The sequence below is a fragment of the Stegodyphus dumicola genome, chromosome X1 (genome assembly GCF_044657685.1).
Source record: "Stegodyphus dumicola isolate Sdum_Otavi_A_Nest chromosome X1, ASM4465768v1".
NCBI lineage: Eukaryota > Metazoa > Arthropoda > Arachnida > Araneae > Eresidae > Stegodyphus > Stegodyphus dumicola.
In genome coordinates this window covers 44,450,684-44,467,600 of record NC_140780.1, presented here as the reverse complement: position 1 = coordinate 44,467,600, position 16,917 = coordinate 44,450,684, and positions in this window count along the sequence as shown.

The window sequence follows — 16,917 nt, the reverse complement described above, 5'->3', positions numbered from 1 at the left end:
AGGACGGAAAAAATGAGCCAACGTTATTAAAGAAGCAGCCGTACTTTCGTATCTATCAGTTAGCAGTAACTGTATTTTTATCATTAAGTGCAGTTTCACAGCCAGCAAATTAAACATAATTGTTTAATACTTAGTACCAGCAAACAGGCGATTTCACCACGGGCTTGATTTTAGGCCTCTGTAACCACTGGTTGATCATTTCGCGTATCGTGGTAGAAAAGTAGGTTGACGACAAAACTACTTTGCCGGATTTAGCAATAATGTACCAGGAAGGAAGGAAATGTGTAAGACTTAGCCCGAAGCAAGAAGGACGTTCGGCGTGATGCCGCATACAATGTCACGCTGTATCTGACCAAATATTCACAACTGAAAACATTTTGCGAAGTGCGCAAGATGTTTCCACTGCTCCAGTATCCAACACAGACAATTTCGCGACGACTGATGGATGCAGTTTGACAATCCAGATGTCTTGGACGAAAGCTTGTTGTCTCGTTGTAGGTGTTGGTGTACTACAGGTTACATGGGATCTCTTCCTCAGCTTTACATTCCTCGTTACAGCCACCTCCCACCATGAGATCTCGAGTTCACACCAACGTTCCAAAGTAGAATGATTCTTGGCGGCCTCACTTTCACTGCAAGCTCTACCAGCCAAACTTCTCTTTGATACTATCCTTATTCTGGCATGCAGTAGGGAATTCCTATCCGTGCTCTTACCAGATTCCTGAGTGAATCCCGAATTGGGCCTGATGTCTGAGAAAGTCCGTAAATAGTATTTTCCATATGAGGTATAAGCTGAGGTGGGAGAAATTTTGAAGCCTTTTGCTTTCTGCGAGAAAATGCCTAGTCTGAATGAAACTGTAGAAGGGTCTGTTATCAGGCACTGTTGAGCTGATCACGTGGCCTAAAGTAGTGAATCCAATGTTATGAGGGTCGCGGCTTGCCAACTACTGTACTAAGTTAAAAGATATATGCACATAATATAAAATAATTACAGGAAATATTCAGAAATTGCTATGTACATTATTTACATGGTGAAGAAATATTCTTTTGAGAATAGCAGTGACATGGTTGTGACTTTTCAGGCTACCGGGGACACTCTTCAGTACTTCTTTACAGCCATATATAACAGGCAATCTCATGACGTCATTGCTTCTGACGCAACATACTTCCGCATTGAACCTACTAGGTTTAATAAAAAGAAAAGAAAGTAAATTAATTACGATAAACCACAGCGCCGTTTACAATTCCATGTAAGCATAAGTGTTTAACAGTTATAGCCGAGATGTTGCAACGTTATTCTCAAATAGATAGCAAAAGGCAAAATTTTGAAACACTTCTTTTAAATATGCCGTGTTCTGTCTTCACATTTACTACCCATATTTTGTTGTCATTTCTTGGCAAAATATCTACCTCTCTTCCCAGTAACGAGCTACAAACTGGCATTTTATCTTCCTTGCTGATAACTAAAGTCTCCATTTTTACATTAATCTTCGCGATCATCCGCTTAACTCTCTGTTGTATGTGACCACTTTTGCCAAATGTATTTTGTATTTATTATTCGTTGCCAAAGCAAAAGTCTGTTATCCGGCAAAGTATTAACTTTTCCTCAGGAATGTCTGTCATTGAACGACTTAACAAAAAGTGTGCAGGTGTTAATATTTCGAGATCATCTGGATCTGTTGACAGAGCGAAATAGAACGAGTGTCAAATATTCCTCCAATTTGATTTGTCACTGTAAGAAATTCTTCCAAAGTTAATTTTACATTACTCGTACAACAATTAAAATGGTACTCGAAAGCCTTCCTCCTCGCTTCCCACGGTCCTTCAAAAGTCAGGGATCGGGGAGAAATAAAATTCTATTAACTACTTCCCAAGCTAGATATACCGTTAATTACCATTTGGCTTTTTAATGATACCGTAGAGTTTCATTATTGCATTGTAAACTCCAATAAATGATTTAGCATTATCACTAAATAATTTGCTTCTTTTACCACATCTAGAAAAAAATCGTTTCCGGGTAGCAATAAACGCTTCAGATGTAAAATCTATAAATGTATGGCACGAGTTACGAAACAAAAATAAAAATACAAACGTAAATTTTACTATAAACACATTTTTTTCCTCTAATAAAGAAATGAGCCTCAAAATCAGTTTACCATTTAACGGCCAAAAGTCTTGTTGAACATGATATAACAATGGTTAAGCTACAGCATTTAAATATTTCCTATGGAAATATTGTACAATGTGTTTTATTGGAGCACGTTTAGCAGGAAAAATAGCTGGATGCTTCAGGCAGAACTTTTAAGTTGATATTTTGTAACCTACCACCGACTCTCAAAACGCTATCATTATCTAGAGAAGGGTACAAATTAAGAATGCGAGAATTTGCAGATAATGATTTCCCTGCTTTAATGCTTTTAAGCTCAGAAGAAAAATTTACCGCTGGAATTTGTTTAGCACAGCATGATATACCGTATTCCAATTCCTTTGTTGTTTATTTTACTTATTACGTGCTCCGCCCTTAGGCATTACACGGAAGGGGAGGGATGTCCCTTGGAGGTTTTCTTAAGGGAAACTGGCGCATATCCATGTTACACATAGGGAAAACCACGAAAATGCCCATGCAGCCAGCCCGTTCGCCAGGACTCGGACCTCGGACAGAGCTACGAGTGTTCAGCGGCCGCTACTGGGCTTTCTTTATAGTAAGGAATTCTAAATTTCTTCTCGCCATTGGGCGTTGTTCATAAATCTCAGACACCCCGCGATCACTCTTTCCAGGAAAGACGAGATTTTTGAAATCAGCGGTAACTCTTCCGTATTTACTGCAACAGCACATAAAGAGTGTTTCCGTTTCTCTTTCAATGATTCCTCACAATTTGGAATTTTTTAAAGACAAAATGGAATTCCTCTTAAACTTAACTACTCTGGCCATTCCACCGAAGTTTATGAACTACCAAATCACCCGGATAAAGTTCCTGTGACACATAATCAGCTGGGTTCTCCTTTCCTTGAATGTGATTCCCATTTTCAGCAACCCCCCAACGGCCGAGCGGTAAATTTGCTGAACACTGGTTGTTCGGCCTGGGTTGGATTCCAGGTGAAAGTGCTGGTTTTATGGGTGTTTTCGTGGGTTTATCCATGTGTAATGTGTATAGCCAGTTTACCTTAGAATGTCCTCCACCAAGGCATTCGTTCTTTTAGGCAGATAGCTCTCGAGTGTTTTGCCGTACTCAAATAAACCAAATCAATTTTCAACTGGAACAGTAGCCTGAATCTCTGATACTACATTTTAAAAAAGTTTGCCATCGGCTAAGTTTAGACATTAGTCAAGATAATATAATACTTCAGTCCCTCCATGGATGTACAGAATGGAGGTGCAGAATGAATTTCCATTTGTAATGCACTTCTAACTGCTTGTATTAAGTTCATTAAGAAAACAGCAGCACAGAGTTCTAATCGTGGAATCAAAATTCTTTTAATGAGAGGAGTTCGAGTTTTTGCTACCAACAGTTTTACACAAATAGTTCAATGATTAGATGACTGCCTGATTTATAAAATGCTCAAACCAAATCACTAAATGACCAACAATATATTCAGGGAAAGACATGAAAGCGAGATTGTCACTAACATTTTCTATAACGAAAGCAGTAGTGGAAATTTTAAAGTCACTATTGAAATGAAGTTTAAACAATAAATTAACATCTCCCATCACTCACAGAGTTAAAAGTGCCGAAAGAGGAAGTTGAACTACTCGTATTTTCACGCTCAGACCTAATCTTTCCGCTCTCTCTCTAGTAATAAATGACCTTTAACTTTCAGTACCTAACAAACACTTGCATTTTACTAATCCTTACTTTGTATTTTGAACTTTAATCACTTCAGAGTAAAATGTGCTGTGCTTAGTGTTCGAAGCTCTCGCACAGACCGCAGTGGATTTGGGTAATTCTTTTTCATTTTCTCTTTAGTTGTATCTGACCGCTCATAAAGTTTTGCAATAAATGGGTTTGCTTGTATGGAAAGAAATTTGTATTCTGGATGCTTACATTTATGTAAACTTTTACAGTTTTTAACCTTATGTGTGTTTGAAAGATATTTGAACATAAATTATTACTTTTTACACATTCAGTTCTCTTCAGCATGTCTAATAGAAATAATTTTGTGCACTTTATGAAAATGTAATCTTCTTGATATTTAGCGTTTGCAATAAACGTATTTTACTTTGCTATTTCTAACCGTTTATTGCCAATGCTCCACTATTTTATAATTTTATTTTTTTTTTTTTTTTTTTTTTTTGGAATGAAAATTCCCGGCCACAATGTATAATTTGCTGCTAAGGATTCATAAATGAAATACGTAACTGTATAAATTACGTTGTCATTCTCAGACGAAGTTTTCTGAGTTTAAATTAAGTCCCTCTACCTTTTTCTGAGTACTTAATCATTAATAAGTAATTATGTGTATTTACTTATGAAGTCGCTGTTTCTAACTCGTCTTTTCTTGATCAAATACACATATGCGAACATAACGCTAAAAAGTTCCTGAAACACTGGTTTAGCTCAATGACTTGCCTAAATAAATAAAGAAATTTTAATAAATTAAAAATATTTAAAGTATTCAAAATATTAAATAGGAGCTTAAAATACGCATTTTAATAAATTCTTTACTCCCTTTGTCAAGATATTATTCTTTTCTAATTCAGGAAAGGTTAAAAGTTAACTGTGGCCTCGCCTAGATTCGAACCACTGACCTTTCAATTGATATCTGGATGTACTTACAACCTAGGTAGTTGCGAATTACAGCTTACCACACCTTATTAAGGGTACCATTCCAGAGACTTAACTTTCTTCGCTACAGGAAACGTGACAAATCAACTAGGTCCTGCCCTGTCATGATTGGAATGACTGATATTGCAACTGCTAGAAACTTCTAACTGCCAGACGAGTTAAACGTTTAAAACCACGAGAGCAGGTATTCGCTATAATTTTGGACTTTAAAGCAAGATGAAATCTTTTAAAAATAATTCAGGAATACACTTCAGTTCAACTGTATCCGAATTCGAAAGCTACGCCAAGATTTCATTTAAGAGTGTCCATTAATGTTGCTGGGGCGAAAAAAGTTCTGCATACTTAAAACAAAAGATTTTGTAAAATGTTTCTTGTTCTAGGAAAACTTATAAACATGCTGTCTTCACTACAAACCTTAAATTAAGAAATTACACAGATTTTTTGGAAAAAATCTGCTACGATTTTGCTTCATTAAAAACAAGAAAATTAAAGAAAAATCAATGCAATAAGTTTCATATTAATTATATTGTTATTTATACTATTTCAATATTATTTGCTCTTTATGAAAAAAGTATTTTTAAGTTTTCATTTAAAAATTAAAAATAATTACATGTATTACATTTCTAAACATAATAATGATTTGAAAAATCATGATAAGAGCAATGCTATAATGATTTAGAATATTAATCTTTCTTAAACTACGAGTATATTTAAATGCTAGAGATATATTTAATTTGATTCTGACTCAGGTGAAGAAGTATCCAGGCCCCGTTTCTAACTGCTGAAATTGCATAATATTGTCTTTCTATTGATAAAAATAAATCAGTGATTTACATGTTCAAGTTGAAAGCTCAAAACAGCAGTAAAAATTTTGAACATGTTATGTTTTTCATAATTTCATTGCATAAAATCGACAATGTTTAAAATCTAGTTTTCGTTATTTTCCCCCTTTTTGCCATTATCTTATTCAGCACTTACCAGCAATTTAAGCACGGAAACCTCTTAGGAAAATGCAAGACTTCCTCTTGAAAACGGCTTACTCCATTTGATTTACCTTAATGACTTCTGTGCTATCAAATTCTTAAGCTTTGATCTGGACATTTATAATCTGCTGATTGATCGTATTCTCTCTCTCAAATTACTGTTTTGTTTCGGCGTTCTCAAGTTTGTCTATAATGGACAACTTTTCTGTCTGCTAATCGTAGATCACTCTGCAGATTACACCAAAGCATTGATATCCTTTAGCGAACTTTAATGACATTTTATTCACTCCGATGACCTATACATTAAGCGCTTGTCATTTGTGGCCATTAAATGATGATTTGCTCCCATTTTCTAAGCCATTATTCTTAGTAAACTCTTTATAATGTAGGTTTTACATAGAACAAAGCATATTGTTCAGTCTTTGTTAGTGTGAATGAATCTGTTTTCACTTGCATCTGGCAGATTTTAATTAGTCAGTTTATTTAATTGAAAGATGGTTAAATACTACATAGGGTGCTTTTTCTGGAAGAATTACTGAAATACATATCATAACAAAATATTATTATAACATGGGTTTCCTCACTAACAAAAACGATTCATTTTCGGAGATGTTCAGCTGAGCGTGGTTTTAGGAATACTAATAAAGAGTTTGTAACTTATAATTTGATCTTTAATAAAAGTACTAATAATAAAATTATAAATAAATAATTAATAATTTCATTGCTGCAATAATGCTTTTGCTTTAATTGATTTCTATAATGTGCGTAAACAGATGGATGGCGAACGCATTATTCGGAAGTTTATATCCCTGGCGCTCAATGGTGAGGAGACTGGTGGGAGAGTTTGATTGGTATTATGAAAAGAATGTTACGAAAAATCCTTGGGAAAGCCAGTCTGAACTATGATGAAATGTGCAAATGTAAAACTGAACTCAATGATAGACCTCTAACGTTTATATCGGCAGATTCAAATCTTACTGCCATGCCACCTTCAAATTTCTTAAACGGAACTGAAAATAATTCAGTTCCTAATTTCAGGCATGATATTGATGCCAAGTTTTTAAAATGCAGACTGCGTTACCGCCAAAATGTGCGCGATGCTTTTCGAAAGAAATTTCGCCAAAAATATCTTGGATCTATTAAATATATATATAAAAAAAAGAAAAAAGGAAAAGAAATAAAAAAGAAAAAGAAAACAAATTTGAAGGGCAAAAGTCGTCTAGAGCTTGTGATCTTAAAGAGGAAGCCATAGTTATAGTAAGCAGTGATGACAAAGAAAGATTATTTTGGCCTCACGGTAGACTGTTGGAACTGTTTCTGGTACAGATGGTATAAGTCGATGAGACAGAGTTCAAACTCAGAGTGGGGAACTATTTCGATTGGATCACAATCTCTATAAATTGGAGAATACGTCGAAGGAAGATAAAATTCCAATTATCAATCAGAGGTTCAATTTTAATGACAACTGTGAGAGGTTGTCCAAAATTACAGAGCCTGAAAAGAAAAATTTTCCTATCCTGGGAAATAAAAAGTTGCCGAAAGTTGCTAGATTCGGAAGAACAGTTAGAATTCCAAATTACCTGGACTTATAAATATTTTTTTATTAATTTTACTATACTATTATATTTTTAATTAGTGCTTTGTATTCTGCTATTTTACTGATATTCATCACCACTTATATATGCAGCTTAAGTGTCAGGATTTTTTAAAAACTTTTTTAATATTATAATTTGCACAAAGTTTAATTAATTTTCAATTTGCAAGGTGGAAGAATGATAAATATTAATGTAGTTAGCACCTGTAACTCCAATGCTCCATAATTGTCTTTCATGATAAAGATTTTTTGTGGCAACAGCGATATATCGCTCGACAGAGTTGTTGATTACGTTCAGAATTCGGAAGAGACTGAAAAAACATGCCAACTTTGAGTATACATTAGCGTTTTATTTCAGAGTTTTGTTATTTTTAAGTTCTTGTTAGCGTTTACTTTAATTTGTGAATTGATTTAACGAAAAGAAAGTCATTTTTGGAACAGCTTTCATAGAAATTCCTAACCTGGAACTGAAAAAAAAAGACAGATCTAGCCTTTAATTATTAAACTATCTGATTATGAGATGGTGAATAGTTTCCGGTAAAAAAAAATATTAAAGTCCGTCGGTGATGTTAACAGATACCCCGATGGGATGTTGAGTTCAAGGTCCAATTAAAATTACTCTTCAAACATCATACTATCATTCGGAGTTTTACACACTGGTCTTATGAATCTTATCCTTTTGATGAGGATCAATTAACGTCGTCTCAACTAAAAATGTCATTTGGAAATCATTTATTCACAACCTGCCGAAAACTGAAATTAGCAAAAGTGAGTATAATTTGTATAGTGACTAAGGCCTGTAAACTATATAACTGAACACGGGATATTTCAGTAACTTTATGAAAGAATACTTATATATTGAGAAGGTATGAAAATAACTTCGCTTATACTACTTTGTCAGGCAGCCCAGAATTCAGTGCAATTTCTTTCAGCAAGAGTATTGCTTTCAGAGTTCGATCTAGATAGCAGATTATTTCTGAATTCTATTATACTATTTTCACATGCAGAATTTTTCTTCAGAATCCAGCATCTTTAATCCAGCATATTTCATCTATCATTTAAAAGTAAACAATTTCGTTTAAAAGTGCTAATTCATAAAATCCTGCATTATATGACTCTGTCAATGACTTTGATTCACATCTGCAACCCAAGGAATTCGAAATTGTTATGTTGTTAAGCAAATCTTTACAGATCTGCATTTATGCCATAACAAGTTTATGTATAATTTGCAAATTCCTTAGGCCTTATGAAGTACTGAATCCTTTGCCTAATTTCGTGATTTATGCCTGAGAAAGTAAATCACGAATTTAGATAAAATTAACATTAGTGTGCCATTCAGATGCCGTTTCGCTGTCCCCTTTCACTTCTAAACGTTTTTTCTCTCAAAATAACAATTTAAGTGAATAGCGTTTAAATATAGACAAGAAGGGAATATAAAACGACTTCCTTTTTTAAGAATGCTATGAAAAATAAAGTCCAATCGTAAATTCCTTGTCTCCCGTTCTTCAGGTAATGGCATGAAACAGCTGACTTTGCTTTTGAAATTTGAGAGATGTTGAGCATTTCATGCATATTCAGGAGAGATCAAAGTGAGCAAATGGAATTGATTTTTCGCTGATTCTGCCCCTTTTTTTGAGGTGAAACGCATTTCATTCAGTTAAATTCACCGCTCCAACAGATTTTTTTACCCCTTCTTTCGACAACTGTTTTTCACAAGTAAAAATGCTTCAGATTTTCTTATGCGAAATGGATATATCAGAAGCCTATTGATATTGTAAAGTAAATATTTGCTTTCGATGCTGCTTGTTTTAAATAAACAGAATTTTTTGTCGTTTCAGTTCAACAGCAGGAGGAATTTCGTGATGATTTAGAAAAGCAAATCGTATTCATGATTTCCTCAGATTTATGGTTAGGAAGACTCTGCACTGGTTTTGGAGAAACATTGTATGTTTGTATATGCATGTTATTCTCCGACACGTCACGCAGGATTTAAAGCTCAAACAGCAAATCGGATATGTGATATATAATCCCCACCGGGAGCATTGAATCACATTCAGATGCAAGAGAAAGTTAACAAGAGAAAAGAATGCTTATATCATGCGAAAATTTGTGATATATTATTCGAAATATTCCATTTTCAATTCACATACGTTGACTAAATTTCCCATTCCATGAAATCATAAATTTCAGAATTTAACTTATCCTACATTTGATGAAGGCCAAGGATTATATATGTTTCTATTCTGTTACGAGTCAGAAAATTTAACAACTTGATTTTAGCATGAGCATGTGAAAATATTTGTAATTACAACTAACTGAGCTTCAGATTACATCGACAGGTAAAGGTTGATTTCTAGAAGGTCTTATCGGTAGAAAATACTTTAAAACTGTTCAAATTAATGTTAAATTCAAAGTTAAACGTAACCTTGTCACTTCAAGCGTAACACAAATGACATAATAAATGCATATTTAGGTCCATAAAAATAATATTTTGGGCAGTTTTAATTTCATAATGGATTATAGATCTACTGATGAACGGAACTTAGTTGTGCTATCATTCCTTTAGACTCTAAAATAGTTTTAAACTAGCGATGGAAACGAACGAATTGAAGCAATAGAATCCTTAAGTGAAAAAACAAGTTAGAGGCCATACTACGAAAAAAATTAACTGGATTACTCAACTGAAACGAAGTCTAGTGGCAACATGCAGAAAATTATCTAGTATATCCCTACTCAAAATGCACTAAAAGTATTCTCATACGATAGATGGTTCTGAATACACAATAGCAATCTCTGTATATTACGGGCTCGTCAGCTGATGAGTGCTGGTAATTTGAGTCGGGTTTGAAAGCTGGCGGACGGGATGGCTGCGTGGAGCGTTTCTATGGTCGCCCCATGTGTAACGTGAATACGAGTTTGTTTTCTTTAGGTGATTTTCCTCCCTTGCTGTAATCAACTAAATAAATTCAGTGCGTTACCAATATTTTGTTTTTCATGGAAAAGTTCTATGGTTTTCTATGAAGCATTAAAACATCTGACTGGAACAAAGAAAGTCTATCTGCTCAGAAACCCCAAATCCATTACATTATTTTGATTTCATTAATTTATCTTTAGTTTCGATTCGTGCTATAACAACCTAAATTCAAATATTGGTTCTCTTATTTCTTAATTAGTCACTGTTTTGTTTTTCATAATTTTCAGTAATTAACTGTGCTTTTTTACTTCACACTCGTAAATAAATAAGCAGTTTCTTATCAATAGAAAAAAAAAGGTTATTATCTTGTAGACACATTAAGTTATTTCGAAGCAGGATACATGAAAAATGTGCAGTGCCCTCGCCGGGACTCGTACCTCGGAACTTTCGAATACGCACCGGGTGTGCTAACTATTGCACCACGAAGGCATGCTAAGAAAGCGGGAGAAATACCTTATAATCTGAATAAAACTTTTTTATTTAAGTCATATAAAATTCACAAATCAATAGCCTTGTGTTTGGAGTAGATTTAGTCGTGTTGATTTCCCAAAACAAGGGTTTGTTGCTTTGTTAATTTTGTGTTTCACTTTAGCGTGTTTCTCTTCTGTTTTATGTCATAGTTTAATGAATTACTTCTGTAGTATTTCATGCCGACTAAACAGAGAGAGGTTTCATTGAAATACCCATATTCCTCGTTGAGAGGTACTTAATAATTGTTGAAATTTAAACTGGGTAAAAATTTTCTGACGGTTAGACAAAGATGCTTTCTGTGAATAAACAAATCAGTTACAAACGTCATCACAGGCAGACAGTTTAAAAATGAGTCACGTGCATGTAAAAAAACGACGCAAGGTTTTAATGCGAGCTGATATGATCTTTCAAAGAAACTCAAACCTTTTTCACATTTAGAGTAAAATATTTAAAATTAATTGATTTTCGTTTTCGTTTCATTCTTGGTAATTTTTGTATTTATATTGTAAGGATCTTAAGTTTTACTAACGTTTATTTTATTTTAAATCTTTACTATCACTTCTTATTTTCTACTTCCGGCCAGAATTAGCTTAAACTTATTTATGCAAATTTGTCTTGCGAACGCCAAGTACTTAAGTTGTGGCTTTTTGCCAAGCAAGAGAGAGGAAGGAGTGATTAGGAGCAGGCCGCTTGCCATAGCAGTTTTACTCGGTTGCTGGTTGCCTTCAAGGCCAGAGGTTTAATCCTCTTGATAATTTTAAACGTATCGTAGTGTTAACAGTTCTCTGTACTACATATGGCCTTTCTGTTAATATACGACCAATCTTCAAGTAGACACTTGTTTATTAATCCAAAGTTAGTTTAGTTAGAATTTAGTTAATATTTTTATATTCTTACGTTCAGACCACAAGTGGTTGGTCTCTTTATTCCGAAGTCCGGAAATCATTGTAAAGAGAGAAAAATAAAGGGTTTCGTATACCTTTCCTGTGTATCTTGTCTACTTCCCACATTTATTGAACATAGCTTTAGTAAGCTCCCTGTTCCGAGTCAGGTCATTTAATGTTCCCCAAGCAAGTAAGGAGGAACACTGAACCTGATAATATAAATAAAACACTCAACTTTAAGCTCAAACGTAGAATACTTTGAATGATTTTTTGCAAATATACTGGTTGTCCTTGCAAATAAAGTGGCTCAGTTTATTTTCAAAGATCATTCAAGCAGTATGCAATATTTGTGAATGATCAATAATATGGAATTAATTGTAACACATTATTTACTCTAAATTAATTTTGGTGAGCTATAATTCTCAAATTTGTTAACCTTAGTTAGTCGTTAAGGATTTCATTAAAATAAAAAAGCCTTGAATAGAGAAAAGGCATCTATTATATTTACTGATTTTAATCTAAATGACAAGGAAGGTTTTCTAACATTTCATTATAAAGCAATATAAACACGAATCTGCTCATTTAAAAATATATAATGAGAAAAATAAATTTTTGTAATAGTGTATACAAATAAATGAAAAAACGTAAATTACAACGACAGTTGGTGATTTTCCAGAATTTCAAACTATTGTTTCACAAATTCCCACATATATATATGTATAAAACAGGCAAGCAAAACCTGTACGACCATGAATGCATGCAAATTAAGGTTTTGTTTATATATATATACAAAAACCTTAATGTATGCTTGTTTATATTTCGGTTATTAACTGTGATCAGTAACATTTATTTGAAGTGACTTTCACGTTTTATGCCTGTTTTGTCTATTCGAACTAAATAATATTAAGGAGCAAGAAAAAAATTCAGTGTTAAAAAAATGCTTCCAGATTTTAGCGAAGCTCTGAAAATCTTCTTTTCGTGAAAAGATACTTCATACTCTACGTTCGTACTGCGGAAACGATATATGTTTCATAATACAATTAATATGATGATTATGGTTTAGACTGTATAATACAGATGGTAAGTGATCAATTATCAAAACATAAAAAATAACAGTGAATGAATGATGATAACAATGGTATATTTTACAACAGTTATATGTATCAAAGTGAATAAAAGTACCTGTTTGAAAACTGTAAAAAATTGCAACTTGGGTACCAGTGAAAATTTACCGCAACAATATTTGTTTATTGTAAAGTACTTACATGTCTAAATATGTATTTATATGTATTGACATACATAAGTAACTAATGAGCAATCGTAAATCTAAGTAAAGCATAAAACATTTGAAGATTTTCATGTGCAGACTGCAAATTTGTTTAAACGCCGAGGAAGCGGTTTATACAAAGCGGTAGAATTATTTGCATCAAACTATTAAAAATTGCAGCAGCGAGTAAGCAACACAGAAATATTACAAACGATTCTATTTATTTTGATATACACAATGTTTTAAAAAAGTAGCTCCAAAAGAGATGTTAATTGACGTTTGAAAGTATGTATTAAATGGCAATGCAGCGCTGCTCCGTCGCATTTTCGAAAATATAAAAGTGCTGCAAAATTGTGTTAGAAAGCTCTTTTTTTATGATGACAAGTTTCATGCTTAATAATGTTTTCTATATTATCTCTACAGGAACTTAGCAGCTTTTTTGTAATTTATATCATTCTTATTAAGGATTAGCCATACATTTTTCAAACTATTCTGGAGTTCAAGATTGGCTTCCTTGTTAGCTTATACTGAACGTTTTATGCAGGTAGAATGAAGGAGCCTACTTGCCTCTGTATAGGCATTTAAATCTACTATTTTGGAGGTAAAGCTTTTATTATCATACCTCACAACACACCGTTATGACTAACTGATAACATTTCAAGTACACTGTGGACTGCTAACATAATTTATGCTGACTCATCGCTAGCAGCAACATCGTTCAAAGCGTATTGCAAGATAAAGCCCTGTAACACGCACACTTTATGAGGCTATAAGATAAAACCTTGATGAAGTGTACAATTACATAGGAATAGTGGCAATATGCTAGCAAAGCGTATGGAAATTAATGCAAGAAATTATCTATTTCAACTACCTTAGGAATGCTTTCTTCCCCTTGGATTTACTTTCGTTGAGGAAGAAAGCAATTATAGTATCACATTTCATAAATTCCTTAAAATATTTAAGTGTGTGCACATTTTTATAACTAATGCTTTTTTTCAGAACCTGATTTATTTCAGCATTAAATATGAATTTACATTAAGATACAATAACACGCCGAACAAATATTAATTTAGAAGTCAAACAACAAAAATCACCGTTATATTTTCAAATTTTCACAGGACTAGTTTCGATGGTTTTACCGAACCATCATCCTCAGCTGCAAAAGCGCAAATGAACGAGATAAGATATAATGATAAGATAAGATAAGAAAGGCCTGTACGGGAGATAAGCTACTGGTGCCATCTGTTGATGAAACCAGAACTAAAACATAATTTCTTTAAACATCTTTGCCTTCTCTGAAGGCAAAGATGGATTGGAATTAGGGTCGTTAACTAGAACAGAAAGATTTTTTTGCATGTGAAAAACTAGAAAATCTAGTTCACCAATGGAAGATGTTTTTTGAATAATTTTGGCAGCAGAAAAATTGAAATTGTGATTTTCGGACCAACAATGTTGGGCAACAGAAAACTTCTGTGTTTCCCTTTTTCTAACATATGCTTCATGTTCCTTAACGCAAAATTTTAAGGCTCTCTTAGTTTGGCCAATGTAAATTAAACTACATTGGCAAGGAATCCTGTAAATACCGAGGAATTCATATCCGGAATGGGGCCCTTGAGTATGGAACTCGGAATTTTGTTGATGGGAGAATAAAAGACCCAAAGTTAAATTTCTGGAAAATACGTGCAACTTTATAGCTAATTGATGGAAAGAAGGGAATGACAAGATAATTTTTATAATCTCCTAAAACAAGAGTGTGCCTTTTGGTGTGTTGAGATCTTATCTCCTTCATTTGGTTGATGGTTCGGTAAAACCATCGAAACTAGTCCTGTGAAAATTTGAAAATGTAACGCTGATTTTTGTTGTTTGACTTCTAAGTTAATAAATTTACATTTTCCTCAAAAATGTATTCTCTCATTTTGTGCAAAGAAAGAGATAATCTTTTTATCGTATTTTTTGTTTAATTCATTGTGGAAAAGCATACGTGGGCTAAAACCACATCTTTCACATTATATGCCAAATGTTTGGCGTCATGGTTTATCTGAAATAAAAATAGCACTTTTCTTTGGGTATGTCTAAATACATCCTGTGATATGCAAATAAAAAGTTTCTCATTTCTCCTTGCTGCCATACAACTCCGAACTATAACGGATCTTAAAGGAGGATGAAGAGCAATAACTGGTTTTCTCCAAAGAAAGCGATGACCATCACTACGAAATGTGCTAATTTTGCTTTCACCTCTGAAAGTAATATTTTTTCCAAACGTTCTGTGCCTTTAATTGTTGGGATTTAGCAAATTCTAAATGCTTTCTTTGATTATGCAAACTTATGAGAAGTTTCCTTTTTGCTTCTGTAATTATTAGCCGCCGTTTATTTGACGAGGTATTTCGTAAGGTATGGGCACAAATAACCCTATCAGTAACTGTTTCTACAATACGTTTAGTAGCACTTACTTCAAGATTCAACTTGGTTCCTCTCAGTACGTTTCTTTTAGGTACTGTGCTTAGAATTTCTTTTCTTCCTCCTCAACTTTTACTCTCTACTTCTCTTTTACTTTCTAGTTATATTCTGGGCACATATGCGACTTCGTCCTATAATTTAAAAAAATTCATGAAAAATTTGCCATTCCTTGTTAGCAATGAAACGAATGTTTTCACATCATTATTGGTATAATTTCAAGATTTCTTATTACCTTCTAATAAAATCACAATTAAAGTAAAATAAACTCACAGTATCAGAGAGTAAGCAGTAGTTGTCCACGATGATGACTGCAGCTTTAAGCAAATTATAGTAGTTAAGCACATATTTTTAGAAATCCATTCTCAATTTTTTCGGTCTTAAACTTGTGAAACAGTTTTCTTAAATTCCATAACTGAATGCATTTTACTCTAATAATTTTGTTTTTATGAATTTAGACAATCAAATAGCACAAATTTTATGCACATTCATAAATGTTTACATAATTTATGTATTTTTCATTGCTCAGAAAACAGGGAATGCATACTTTGCATTTTCTGAAAAAAAAAAAAAAAAAAAAAAAAGGAAATATTTTAAAAATCAAAGCACAAATTAGTTATATAACCTGCCGAACAGACGGTGTAGTAGTTAGGGGAGCCTTCTGCGGTAGCTCAGGGCCCGGGCTCGAATTCCGGAGAAGGCAGGGTTGAAACTGTCCGTCCCTTAAAAGCAGGCAGCAGTGGTCGCCTGTTAGGTGACTCCACAATAAAATGGCTACCACTTCTGGTCTTAGGAGTTGCCAATGTTGAATAGATCATTGGCCTGCCATTGGAAAAAAGTTATATAATCTTTAGAATATGAAAAAGGCAGTTAAAATGAATAAATTTACAAAAATAAATAGAACATTTTCACCCAGCTATGTAAAGAATATAAGTGAAGGCTCAATGATAAAAATATCAGAATAAAATGTAGTCAGTCTGGAGTGCCCGAGGAGACCGCATGTCGCCTGTTTGCATTCGATATCGACATAGAGGCCCTGCACCTGGTGTTACGGTTTAGGCAGCCATTGGGGACACGGCACGTATATCTATAGTTCGGATCGCCAGTAATTTGAACGCAGATGGGTACGTTTCCGACATCTTACGGCCAGTGGTTGTGCCTTATCTTCGAGTCCTCCAAACGCCATGTTCCAACAAGATAATGCAAGACCACATGTTGCACGTCGTGTTCTGACCTTCCTCGATACACAGGGTATTCGATTGTTGCCTTTGCCTGCACGGTCTCTAGACCTCTCACCCATTAAAAGCATCTGGTCATCGGTTACTGAGAGACTGGACCACGACCCCCTCCAGCTAATACTATTGATGAAGTGGGGCATAGACTTGAACCAGCTTAGAATAAGTTACCCATTTCTGTCATCCACGCTCAGTTTGACTCCATGCTTCATGGGGCAAGCTACGTTTTAGCTGCCAGTAATTTCACCCCCCTGTAAATCTCCAAAATGTT